This window comes from Lithobates pipiens, unplaced genomic scaffold (assembly GCF_037356315.1).
Source record: "Lithobates pipiens isolate NorthernLeopardFrog02 unplaced genomic scaffold, aLitPip1_a1.2 Scaffold_41, whole genome shotgun sequence".
Taxonomy (NCBI): domain Eukaryota; kingdom Metazoa; phylum Chordata; class Amphibia; order Anura; family Ranidae; genus Lithobates; species Lithobates pipiens.
In genome coordinates this window covers 6153340-6167469 of record NW_027507861.1, presented here as the reverse complement: position 1 = coordinate 6167469, position 14130 = coordinate 6153340, and the positions used below count along the sequence as shown (strand labels likewise).

At 46.9% G+C, this 14130-nt stretch overlaps 1 protein-coding gene and 1 pseudogene across 1 annotated transcript in view; one reads left to right on the top strand and one right to left on the bottom strand.

Moving 5' to 3' along the window:
* LOC143956800 (uncharacterized) overlaps positions 1 to 14130 on the bottom strand; it is a 499331-nt pseudogene that overhangs the window by 234195 nt on the left and 251006 nt on the right.
* The window catches only part of LOC143956799 (uncharacterized), a 388207-nt gene that overhangs the window by 285077 nt on the left and 89000 nt on the right, over positions 1 to 14130 (top strand). The gene's annotated exons all lie outside the window — the stretch shown is intronic.

Below are 14130 nucleotides of genomic sequence, written 5' to 3'. Positions count from 1 at the left end.
AGGGCTAGGGATGAGCTTGATGTTCGAGCCGAACATCGGCTGTTCGCACGTTCAGCGAATACCGAACGTTATGGGCCATTCGCACCAAATTCGTATGGCGCTCATGGCCCACAATGCACTGCGCCATCGCAGTGCATTGCTGGCTCATGATTGGCCAAGCATGCACTGTGACCCCGCATGCTTGGCCAATCACAGCGCCTGCAGCGAGGAGAGTCGTGATTGGCCACAGGCAGGATGCCTGTGGCCAAGCATAGCTCAGGCTGTGTAGTACATGCCCCACACTATATAAGGCCGCCAGTATACACCGTTCGTTACCGGCTGATTTAGCATTCTTGCTCTTCTGTAATTGAGCTTTTAGCAATCTGCAGGAGTTTGTGAGTGTTGTCTGCGTGCCCTGACCGCATTATACACCATTATATCCACCTACATAGCTAGCTATATTGCTCTTCTGTAATAGAGCTTTCAGTCAGTTTTAGGAGATTGTGGGTGTTGTCTGCGTGCCCTGACCGCAGTATACACCATTATATCCACCTAGATAGCTAGCTATATTGCTCTTCTGTAATAGAGCTTTCAGTCAGTTGTAGGAGATTGTGGGTGTTGTCTGCGTGCCCTGACCGCAGTATACACCATTATATCCACCTATATAGCTCTTCTCTAATTGAGCCATCTGCAGGAGTTAGTTGGTGTTGTGTGCCTCTAGCACAGCACAGTATACAGCAGTATCTACCCTTTAATTCCTGTTCTATAATAAAGGCATCTGCAGGAGTTAGTGGGTGTTGTGTGCCTCCAGCACAATATACACTGCCCAATTACTGGAATTTCCCTTCAGGCCATTACCATGTCTGGAAGGCCAACAAGGAGAGGCAGACAGGCACGAGCCGATAAAAGAGGGCAAGCAGGCTCTGTGTCTAGAGACAACAGTGCTGGTCGTGTATGCAGTGCATCGTCATCATCAGCACGTGGCCATGGGACACGCTTGTCCTTATTTTTTCGGCAGCTGGATGTGTTGCGCCCCATCATGCTGAAGACTTGGTAGAGTGGATGACCAAGCCCTCTTCATCCTCCTCATCCTTTCTCACCCAGGCTCAGGGTACTAGCAAAGCAGCTGCCAATGCATCGTCTTCCCTAGTCTCAATGTCATCATCAGTGACTCCTTCCCAAAACCCACCAGTGCCACCTGAGGAGTCCCCTGAACTCTTTGAGCACAGTGTTGGGTACATGCTCCAGGAGGATGCCCAGTGTTTTGTAGGCTCTGATGATGATACTCAGCTAGAGGAAGGCAGTAGCGTTAGCGCAGGGAGAAGGACAGCAATCTGGCAGTCATGTTCCACAAGCTGCAGCATACTGCCAGGTCTGCTCCAGCGATGAAGAGGGAAGGGATGATGAGGGCACTGAATCCACGTGGGTGCTTGGTAGGAGAGAGGAGGAGGCACATGTCCAACGAGGCAGGATGCCCTCCGGGGACCAGCTTAGGGGCAGCACACTGACTGAATCACACCGCAGAGCTCCGCATGTGCAGAGCGCTGCCTCTGTGCGTTATTCTAAAAGTTCTTTGATGTGGGCCTTTTTTGAGACGAGTGCATCAGATCGCACCGCTGCTATTTTGCAACATATGGCTCAAGCGTTTCTCGCGTGGCCAAAACATCAGCGACTTGGGCACCATATGCTTGACCAGACATATGTTGACCTGCCATGCAGCTCATTGGCAAGCGTACCTCAAAGAACCACACCAAAGAACAAAGCGGACCTCTCCTTGTTCCTCATCAGCTGGGATCTCCAACCCCACTAGACCTTCAGTCCTCTCTGAAACCTGCTCTGAGAGGAATGAAGGTGTAGAATTGGGTGTGTCACAGCCAAGTGCTTCCGGGCACTCTGCTAGCAGTACACTCACGTTTGATTATAGCTGGCAAATTTCCCTGCCCCAGCTGCTGGACCGTCGAAAGAAGTTCACTCCCAGCCATCCACATGCCCAGCGGTTGAATGCTAGCTTGGCTAAATTGCTAGCACTTCAACTGCTGCCTTTTCAGTTGGTAGACTCGGCCCCCTTGTACAATGTGCGGTTCCTCAGTGGCAGGCCCCCAAACTCCACTTTTTCTCATGGAAGTCGATTCCGGCTCTCTACCGGCATTTGGAAGGCAATGTCCTTGCCTCGCTGGACAGGGCGGTCAGCGGTAAGGTGCATATTACTGCTGACTCATGGTCCAGCAGGCAAGGACAGGGAAGTTACCTGTCTTTCAGGGCCCATTGGGTCACTCTTCTGGCAGCTGGGAAGGATACAGAACAAGGTGCAGTAGTGTTGGAGGTTGTTCCGCCACCACGCCTCCAAAATGCTACTACTGGTTGTGACACCTCTCTCCTCCACCCTCTCCTCTTCTTCTTCCTCCATGGCCTCTTCCAGTGCTCTGTCCTCAGAACCAGTGATGCTCCATAGGCGTTCAAGGGGCTACGCAAGTACGCAGGCAAAACAATGCCATGCCGTGCTTGCGCTGGTTTGTTTGGGGGACAGGAGCCACACTGGGGCAGATATTTTGTCAGCTCTGCAGGGGCAGGCCGAGAGATGGTTGATGCCACGCCAGCTTAAGTCAGGAATGGTGGTTTGCGACAATGGCACCAACCTCCTCTCCGCCCACCGACAGGTACAACTGACCCATGTGCCCTGTGTGGCTCACGTCCTTAACCTGGTGGTGCAGCGGTTCTTGGGCAGGTACCCCGGCTTACAGGATGTCCTGAAGCAGGCCAGGGAAGTCTGTGTACATTTCCGCCGATCATTAATGCCTGTACTCGGCTGGCTGAGCTCCAAAAGGAGTTGAACCTGCCCAACACTCAGCATCAGCAGCAACAGCAGTCTTGTAGGGATGATTTACAGTCCCAAGAAACCCGTGAACTTGTACGTCGCTGGGAGGAGGTAGCTGCGGATCATGTTGTCCTTAGTGACCCAGAGGACTCCGGACCGAATGCCTCAGCTAACCTACGCTGCATGGCCTCCCTGATCCTGCAAAACCTTGCAGAAGGATCCTCGTATTCTTTGGATCAAGGAGAGGGACCATTACTGGCTGGCCCCTCTCCTTGATCCACGGTACAAGGGTAAGGTTGCCAACCTTATCTTGCCATCGCAGAGGATGAGACATCTCCAGGAGGCCTTGCAGAAAGGTCTGTGCAACGTGTTTCCAGAGACTGGGAGGTTACAAACTCCTGGTCCTGGACAACGTGTTGCTGAGGCATCGGTCAGAAGGAGCGGTGGAGAAGGTGGCTGTCTGACCGATGCGTTCAGACAATTTTTTAGTCCGCAGCCCCAAGGTATGATCGGTTCCAGCAATCATCGCCAGCGTCTGATTTACATGGTGCAGGAATACCTAGGGGCAAGGTCAGACTTGGACACCTTTCCCACCGAAAATTCTCTGGCTTACTGGGTCTTGAGGATGGATCACTGGCCAGAGCTTGCACAGTATGCAATTGAGCTACTGGCCTGTCCTGCATCCAGCGTTCTTTTGGAACGCACCTTCAGTGCTGCTGGTGGCTTTGTTACCGATCACAGGATGCTCCTGTCCACCGACTCGGTTGATCGACTGACCTTCATAAAGATGAATCAGTCTTGGATCACCCACAGCTACCAAGCACCTGAAGCTAATATAACCGAATAATTTTATTTTGAAATATCACATCCCTTCAAGACTGCCTATGCTGAGTGACTGTCCTGTTATGTTGATTGTCTATCCTCTTCCTCCTCCGCTGATATCTTAGAAGAAAATTTTTGGTTCTGGGTGATGCCACCAGCCCAATTTTTAAGCCCCTGTTTAACAGGGGCGTTTAATTACAATGTTGATGCAATGCTTTGCCGCAGGGCTCATTCCTGCACCACAACTAGAGTATATGGGAGAGGTTGCAGTGTCGTGGCACCAGCACCAGTGCCTAAGGCCCAATTTTTTCAGCCCCTGTTTAACAGGGGCGTTTAATTAAAAATAATTTAAAAATGTACCAGTTCAAAATTACAAACAGATTCTACTTAACACAACAAACCTACACAGTCCCTGTCTTGTTTGCACCGCCTGTATGCTGCTGTTCTGAGTCTGGGGGCCCCACGCCTTTCCTTTTTTTAATATGGGTACGGGGTTTCCCTTAATATCCGTACAAGATCCAAAGGGGCTGGTAATGGGCAGGGGGGGGGCTACCCATGCCATTTTTCTCAATGATTTTCATCCATATTGCTGGAACCAGATATTACATTAAAACCGCAAGCAGTTTTAAATGACTTTTTTTCCGTTAAATGTCATTTTGTGCAGGGACTGTTCTAAACACAGGCATACTATAGACACCCCCCAGGTACGATATTTAACCACCTCAATACAGTGCAGTTATATATAGGAAAAAACTAGTGCGCTCCACCTATAATCTCATAAGGAAAGAAATAATGTATCAAGGAAGCAGCCAGCATAAAAAAGTGTGATCTCTACACCAAAAATGAATATAAATAAGTAAAAAATGCGGCGCTACCAAAAAAGTGCTAAAACCAATCCGTGAATAATACTCTTAAAAAAATATATATAAATCAACTAATTTCCACTGAGTGTAACATAAATACCATAAAATAAATCAATATCGATAATTCAAAAATTCTCGTGTATATAATACATGTGCAACAATTAGTGAGCAAAAATCCGTGAAGAAAAAATTTAAACACCTAAAATGATCCACATAAATAATCCAAAACATGTAAAATTACAAATTAAGTGTAAAAATGGTGAAGAGAAAATACGTGAAAAAATATAAAAAATTGATCAAACAATCAATATATACACGTGATAGTCCATAATTAACGTGCACTAATAACTGATGCCATTGCAAAATATATAAATAAAGTTCATGCAAAAAGATGTGCAAAGATGATTCCCACGGGTGACAAATCACTGCAAACTTCAGTGCATTAAATGGGTGCACCACCTATTTCCCCCAGCCTCTCACCTCCAATAACTGGTAAACAGGCACTGTGTATAGGGATAACTGCAGGCTTCTACTTCGTTCACACTGCTCCACCGCTGATTGTTTTTCACTGTGATATTGAATATTAAATGCCCTCCCAATAGCTCCAGGATATCCAGATCATACAAGGTGGAAAAACACAGAGGGCTCTCATGTGCAGTAACTTCAATATTTATTGAAAACAACAGTAACAGTTCACTTACATTTAAAACTACAGCAGAGTGTGCAGCAGACGCGGACTTCCGGTTTCGGCCGTAAACCGGAAGTAATGGGTCCGACACCGAATTCCTTCCCTCAGTGTCCTTCCCTCGGTGTCGGACCCATTACTTCCGGTTTACGGCCGAAACCGGAAGTCCGCGTCTGCTGCACACTCTGCTGTAGTTTTAAATGTAAGTGAACTGTTACTGTTGTTTTCAATAAATATTGAAGTTACTGCACATGAGAGCCCTCTGTGTTTTTCCACCTTGTATGATCTGGATATCCTGGAGCTATTGGGAGGGCATTTAATATTCAATATCACAGTGAAAAACAATCAGCGGTGGAGCAGTGTGAACGAAGTAGAAGCCTGCAGTTATCCCTATACACAGTGCCTGTTTACCAGTTATTGGAGGTGAGAGGCTGGGGGAAATAGGTGGTGCACCCATTTAATGCACTGAAGTTTTCAGTGATTTGTCACCCGTGGGAATCATCTTTGCACATCTTTTTGCATGAACTTTATTTATATATTTTGCAATGGCATCAGTTATTAGTGCACGTTAATTATGGACTATCACGTGTATATATTGATTGTTTGATCAATTTTTTATATTTTTTCACGTATTTTCTCTTCACCATTTTTACACTTAATTTGTAATTTTACATGTTTTGGATTATTTATGTGGATCATTTTAGGTGTTTACATTTTTTCTTCACGGATTTTTGCTCACTAATTGTTGCACATGTATTATATACACGAGAATTTTTGAATTATCGATATTGATTTATTTTATGGTATTTATGTTACACTCAGTGGAAATTAGTTGATTTATATATATTTTTTTAAGAGTATTATTCACGGATTGGTTTTAGCACTTTTTTGGTAGCGCCGCATTTTTTACTTATTTAAATACAGTGCAGTTACACCCTTTTCCTGACCAGACCAATTTTCAGCTTTCAGTGCTCTCACAGTTTCAATGACAATTACTCAGTCATGCAACACTGTACCCATATGAAACTTGCGTCCTTTTTTCCACACAAATAGAGCTTTCTTTTAGTGGTATTTAATCACTAGTGAGTTTTTTATTGTTTGTGCTATAAATAAAATAAAATGTAAATTTTGTGAAAAAAATGCCTTTTTCTTTGTTTTTGTCATAAATTTTTGCTAATTAGTAATTTTTCTTCATACATTTTGGCCAAAATTTATACTGCTACATATCTTTGGTAAAAATAACCCACATTAGTATATATTATTTGGGCTTTGTGAAAGTTATAGAGTCTACAAACTATGGTGCCAATCGCTGAAAATTGATCAGGCCTTCAGTACATCAGGTGTACCTCATTTCTTGAGACACTAACAAGTCAGGAAAGTACAAATACCCCCCAAATGACCCCTTTTTACAAAGTAGACATTCCAAGGTATTAAGTAAGTAGCATGATGAGTTTTTTTAAGTTGTCATTTTTTCCCACAATTCTTTGCAAAATGAAGATTTTTTTTATAATTTCTTTTTTTACTAAATTGTCATATTATCAGGTTATTTCTCACACACAGCATATGCATACAACAAATTACACCCCAAAATACATTCTGCTACTCTTCCCGAGTACGGTGATACCACGTGTGTGAGACTTTTACACAGCCTGGCCACATACAGAGGCCCAACATTGATGTAGTACCTTCAGACGTTCTACGAGCAAAAATTACGCATCTCATTTCTCAACCACCTATTACACTTTTGAAGGCCCTGGAGTAGCAGGACAATGGAATTTCCCATAAAATGACCCCATTTTGGAAAGCAAACACCCCAACGTATAATCTGTGAGGCATAATGAGTCTTTTGAATGGTTAATTTTTTTCCAGAAGTTTTTGGAATATGTGGAAAAAAATTAAAACGCATTTTTTTTTTTTTACACAAAATTGTCAATTTATGAGATATTTCTAACACATAGCATGTATATAGCAAAAATTACATCCCAAAATACATTCTGCTACTCCTCCCGAGTACGGCGATACCACATGTGTAGGACTTTTACACAGCCTGGCCACATAGAGAGGCCGAACATTGAAGTAGTACGTTCAGGCGTTCTAGGAGCATAAATGACACATCTCATTTCATTCCTACCCATCACACTTTTGAAGGTCCTGGACCACCAGGACAGTGAAATTACCCACAAAATGACCCCATTTTGGAAAGCAAACATCCCAACGTATATTCTATGAGACATGGGCTGCAAATAGGTACTCGGGTACTCTGATGGGCTGGAGACAGGTACTCGGGTACTCTGATGGGCTGGAGACAGGTACTCGGGGTACTCTGATGGCCTGGTGACAGGTACTCGGGTACTCTGATGGCCTAGTGACAGGTACTCGGGTACTCTGATGGCCTGGTGACAGGTACTCTGTTGTCTTGCAACTGGTATTTGGGTACTCTGAAGGGCAGTGACAGGTACACATATGGACTGTGACAGGTACTTGGGTACTGAGATGAACTGTGACAGGTACTCAGATGAACTGTGACAGGTACTCGGGTACTCAGATGAACTGTGACAGGTACTCGGGTACTCAGATGAACTGTGACAGGTACTCGGGTACTCAGATGAACTGTGACAGGTACTCGGGTACTCTGATGGGCTGTGACAGCTACTCGGGTACTCTGATGGGCTGTGACAGCTACTCGGGTACTCTGATGGGCTGTGACAGCTACTCGGGTACTTTGATGGGCTGTGACTGGTACTTGGGTACTATGATGGGCTGTGACAGGTCCTCGGGTACACTGTTGAACCGTGACAGATACTTGGGTACCATGATGGACTGTGACAGGTACTCGGGTACTCTGATGGACTGTGACAGGTACTCGGGTACCCTGATGGACCGTGACAGGTACTCGGGTACCCTGATGGACCGTGACAGGTACTAGGGTACCCTGATGGACCGTGACAGGTACTCGAGTACCCCGATGGACTGTGACAGGTACTCTGATGGACCGTGACAGGTACTCGGGTACCATGATGTGCCGTGATAGGTACTCGAGTACTCTGATGTGCTGACAGGTACTTGGGTACTCTGATGTGCTGACAGATACTCGGGTACTCTGATGTGCTGTGACAGGTACTCGGGTACTCTGATGTGCTGACAGGTACTCGGGTACTCTGATGTGCTGACAGGTACTCGGGTACTCTGATGGGCTGTGACAGGTACTCAAATACTCTGATGGACTGTGATTGACAGGTACTATGAGGGGTGGTGACAGGTCCTCTTTATTGGGGGGGGGGGCAATCAGTGTGATTGGTGTACACTAGGCAGTAACGAGATGTTACCGCAATCTCCTCCTCACACACGATCGGTGTGTGAGGAGGAGAACAACCCGGTAACATCACGTTACCGAGGTTTGTTTACATTTTCGTGTTTGGCTGTGAAAGGATCACAGCCGATCACGTGGGTAAACAGCCGGCCAATGGCTGTTTTTCAGCGTCGGTGATGAGCAGTGTTCCTGGGGAACACGCCGCCACCAACGTGCACGCGCAGCGCGCTCGCGCGCATGCGCCGTGCACAGCCGGGGTGTGACCATGCGTGATTGGCCGTGACTTCATCACGGCCGATCACGTGGTAAACAGCCATAACCAATGGCTGTTCACCCCGTTCGGTGGCGAGGGGTGTCTCCGTGACACGCCGCCACCGAAGAAACAGGGATGCACGCGCACCATCGTGCGCATTCCCTGTTTAAACTGGAGACCGTCATATGACGGCCTCCCGCAACAATAGGTGAGCCGCCTGGCCATTGAAGTAGTACGTTCAGGCGTTCTAGGAGCATAAATGACACATCTCATTTCATTCCTACCCATCACACTTTTGAAGGTCCTGGACCACCAGGACAGTGAAATTACCCACAAAATGACCCCATTTTGGAAAGCAAACATCCCAACGTATATTCTATGAGACATGGGCTGCAAATAGGTACTCGGGTACTCTGATGGGCTGGAGACAGGTACTCGGGGTACTCTGATGGCCTGGTGACAGGTACTCGGGTACTCTGATGGCCTAGTGACAGGTACTCGGGTACTCTGATGGCCTGGTGACAGGTACTCTGTTGTCTTGCAACTGGTATTTGGGTACTCTGAAGGGCAGTGACAGGTACACATATGGACTGTGACAGGTACTTGGGTACTGAGATGAACTGTGACAGGTACTCAGATGAACTGTGACAGGTACTCGGGTACTCAGATGAACTGTGACAGGTACTCGGGTACTCAGATGAACTGTGACAGGTACTCGGGTACTCAGATGAACTGTGACAGGTACTCGGGTACTCAGATGAACTGTGACAGGTACTCGGGTACTCTGATGGGCTGTGACAGCTACTCGGGTACTCTGATGGGCTGTGACAGCTACTCGGGTACTCTGATGGGCTGTGACAGCTACTCGGGTACTTTGATGGGCTGTGACAGGTACTTGGGTACTATGATGGGCTGTGACAGGTACTCGGGTACACTGTTGAACCGTGACAGATACTTGGGTACCATGATGGACTGTGACAGGTACTCGGGTACTCTGATGGACTGTGACAGGTACTCGGGTACCCTGATGGACCGTGACAGGTACAATGGCTGTTCACCCCGTTCGGTGGCGAGGGGTGTCTCCGTGACACGCCGCCACCGAAGAAACAGGGATGCACGCGCACCATCGTGCGCATTCCCTGTTTAAACTGGAGACCGTCATATGACGGCCTCCCGCAACAATAGGTGAGCCGCCTGGCCGTCATTTGACGGTCGGCGGTCAGCATCTAGTTAAAGGAATATTTTGCTTTTTTTTTTTTTCACTTTAATCGTCATTAAAATCAGTGCTCCCGCCAAAACGTTCATTTTTTAAAAACATTTTAGGCATTGACCCATGTCCCCTGGGGCAGGAACCAGGTCCCCAAACCCTTTTTAGGACAGTATTTTGCTTATTAGCCATTACAATTAGCACTTTTTATTTCGAACGTTCGAGTCCCATAGACTTCAATGGGGTTCTAAAGTTTGCACAAATTTTCGGTCCGTTTGAAAGTTCTGGTGCGAACCATACCGGGGGGGTGTTCGGCTCATCCCTACCCAGGGCCCAGCCATGGGCGGGTGTGTGGCTCCAGGCCCCTGTGTCCTGTGGTGGGGATGGCCTTCATCTTCCGATGGCTGTCAGGTCTGAAGATTCTCCATGGCAGCAGTTCTTGTATGTAAAATCTCCCTGTTTGTTTTTCCCTCATGTGCCTTGCTGTCTTCTTGCCTGGAACTCAAGTGCATCTTCCAGGTCGCAGCTCCGGCTCGCTACTGCGCATGTGCAATCCTCGGACGAAACCGAGGCTTGGTTTCACGCATGCGCTGTGTGGCAGGGGACCCGGCGGCCATGCAGGCACTCTACGGCAGGTCACCACTGCGCAGACCCAGTCCAGGCATGGCAGTGATGTCATTCCGGCGGGGATGTTTGAATCCCTGAGAGCCCTGTCATTCTAATGCCCCGTACACACGAGCGGACTTAAGTCCGACAGACTTCCAAAGGAGTTCCGTCGGAGTTCTGCTGGAATTCCGACGGAGTTCTGACAGACTTTTCGGCCAAACGGACTTGGCCACACACAATCACACTAAACTCCGACGGATTCGAACGTGATGACGTACGTCTGGACTCGAATAAGGAAGTTCATAGCCAGTAGCCAATAGCTGCCCTAGCGTCGGTTTTAGTCAGTCGGAGTAGCATACACACGAGCGGAGTTTTCGAAGGGGACCGGGTCCGGCGGAGTTCCGTCGGGAAAATTTGAAGCATGCTTCATTTCTAAAGTCCGTCAGACTTTGGCGAATCAAAAGTCCGTTGCAGCCCACACACGATCGGATAGTCTGACGGACTCGGTCCTTCGGACTTTGGATGTTGAAAAGTCCGCTCGTGTGTACGGGGCATTAAGGATTACTACAGGCAGCTTGCGTCCGATCCTCAGGCCCCAGGTTCCCAGCTCATGGTTAGCTTCAGCCTGGGGCTATGGTAAAAGAGGGAAGGGGGGCTAAGATGCCTTTTAAAGGGAAAGCTGCACTGCTATTTGTACTCCTTTGTTCCAGGATGTGTGAGTGTTCCTACAATGCTGCAGAATCACCTCCTATTCATCCGCCAGGGTGCCATGGACAGATCACCGCCTCCGTACGGCCAGCCCTCGTGCTCCAGGTATGTGGGGCATGAGAAGGGGTATGACGGCTTCGTGGGCAGCAGCCCGACATGTGGCTCCTGATCTCATCTACTAGACGGCCTCATGGACCTCCATTAATACCTTTATCTGACACTATTGCAATCTCTGCATCTTTCGATCTTTAGTTCAAGAATCCAGTCGGTTGACGGGGAGAATTAAACTTCTTTTTATCAGCATACCCACCTGTGTGGTTTGGTTGTCAGGAAAATAAAAAATTCATTATCAAATACTTACTGTAATTTTACTTTCCTGATGGACTCCATGGCAGACGGAGTTCCCACCCTTTGGTCATGAGTTGGCTAATTACGGAACACAGTCTCTAGTGATGAGCTCAAATTTATGGGAGTGGGGTCCTATAGCATTGGAGAGGAGGCGGGGTTAACTCACATATAGTCTGCCATGGAGTCTGTCAGGAAAAGAATGTTTACTGACATAGATGTTTTTCAAAAAAGCAATTAAAAAAAGAAGGGACTTATATAAGAGAATTTGCTGGAGTGCTGTTTTGCTTGGTTAAGACCTGGTTTAAAAGAGAACTATGGCCCAACCTTTTTTGGCCTTAGTTTTTTTTTTGTTCACAAGATGACATATAGTATGTTCTCTCGTGACAAAAAAACTCATGTGCATGTGGCGGGCTAGTGCCCACTATATCCTGACAGCACAGAGCCACGATGCAGATCCTGACAATACTGTTGAGATCCATCCTGCCGCCTGATTGACAGCTCACTAGAGCCAGAGCCAGCTGTGCCCACCCCCTCCCCAGATTTCCTCCTCCATCTGTTCTTCCAGTCAGCACTAGAGAATCGGAAGGGGGGATCCATGTGGAGTAAAACATGTACAATATCCACCAAATCTGCACAAACCATGAACAAACCAGCTGAATCTTAAAAACAAACATGCCATTTGTTTTATTCAGCAATATGGGACGGGGTTTCAGCTACTATAAACGCACAATATCTCCGCAACCAAAACGGCACAAACGTTTATTTTTGCAGCACAAACCAGCACAAACGAATGGCACGTTTGTTTTTAAAATTCAAGAACATGGGGTGCAAAGTGGGCGGGGTTTCAGCAACTATAACGCACAATATCTCCGCAACCAAAGCGGCACAAAGGTTTATTTTTGCGGCACAAACCAGCACAAACACGGCACAAACTAATGGCGCATTTGTTTTTCAAATTCAGCAATGTGGGGTGCAAAGTGGGCAGGGTTTCAGCAACTATAATGCACAATATCTCTGCAACCAAAGCGGCACAAACGTTTATTTTTGCAGCACAAACCAGCACAAACAAATGGCGCATTTGTTTTTCAAATTTGGCAACATGGGGTGCAAAGTGGGCGGGGTTTCAGCAACTATAAATGCACAATATCTCTGCAACCAAAGAGGCACAAACGTTTACTTTGCGGCACAAACCAGCACAAACGAATGGCGCGGTAGTTTTTAAAATTCAACAACATGGGGTGCAAAGTGGGCGGGGTTTCAGCAACTAGAACGCACAATATCTCTGCAACCAAAGCGTCACAAATGTTTATTTTTGTGGCACAAACCAGCACAAACGTGGCACAAACGAATGGCGTGTTCGTTTTTAAAATTCAGCAACGTGGGGTGCAAAGTGGGCGGGGTTTGAGCAACTATAACGCACAATATCTTCGCAGCCAAAGCGGCACAAATGTTTATTTTTGCATCACAAACCAGCACAAACGAATGGCGTGTTTGTTTTTCAAATTCAGCAACGTGGGGTGCAAAGTGGGCTGGGTTTCAGCAACTATAACGTACAATATCTCCGCAACCAGAGCGGCACAAACATTTATTTTTGCAGCACAAACCAGCACAAACGAATGGTACATTTGTTTTTCAAATTCAGCAAAGTGGGGTGCAAAGTGGGCGGGGTTTCAGCAACTATAACGCACAATATCTCCGCAACCAAAGCGGCACAAAGGTTTATTTTTGCAGCACAAACCAGCACAAACGTGGCACAAAAGAATGGCGTGGTCGTGTTTAAAATTCAAAAACATGGGGTGCAAAGTGGGCGGGGTTTCAGCAACTATAACGCACAATATCTCTGCAACCAAAGCGGCACAAACGTTTATTTTTGTAGCACAAACCAGCACAAACGAATGGCGCATTTGTTTTTCAAATTCAGCAACATAGGGTGCAAAGTGGGCGGGGTTTCAGCAACTATAACGCACAATATCTCCTCAAAGCGGCACAAACGTTTATTTTTACAGCACAAACCAGCACAAACGCGGCACAAATGAATGGCGCGTTTGTTTTTCAAATTCAGCAATGTGGGTTGCAAAGTGGGCAGGGTTTCAGCAACTATAACGCACAATATCTCCGCAACCAAAGTGGCACAAACGTTTATTTTTGCAGCACAAACAAATGGCACGTTTGTTTTTCACATTCGTCAACGTGGGGTGTCAAAGTGGGCGGAGTTTCAGCAACTATAATGCACAATATCTCCACAACCAAAGCGGCACAAATGTTTATTTTTGCAGCACAAACCAGCACAAACGCGGCACGAATGAATGGCGTGTTTGTTTTTCAAATTCAGCAAAGTGGGGTGCAAAGTGGGCAGGGTTTCAGCAAATATAACGCACAATATCTCCGCAACCAAAGTGGCACAAACGTTTATTTTTGCAGCACAAACCAGCACAAACGCGGCACAAACGAATGGCGCGGTCGTGTTTAAAATTCAACAACATGGGGTGCAAAAGTGGGCGGGGATTCAGCAAGTATAACACACAATATGTCTG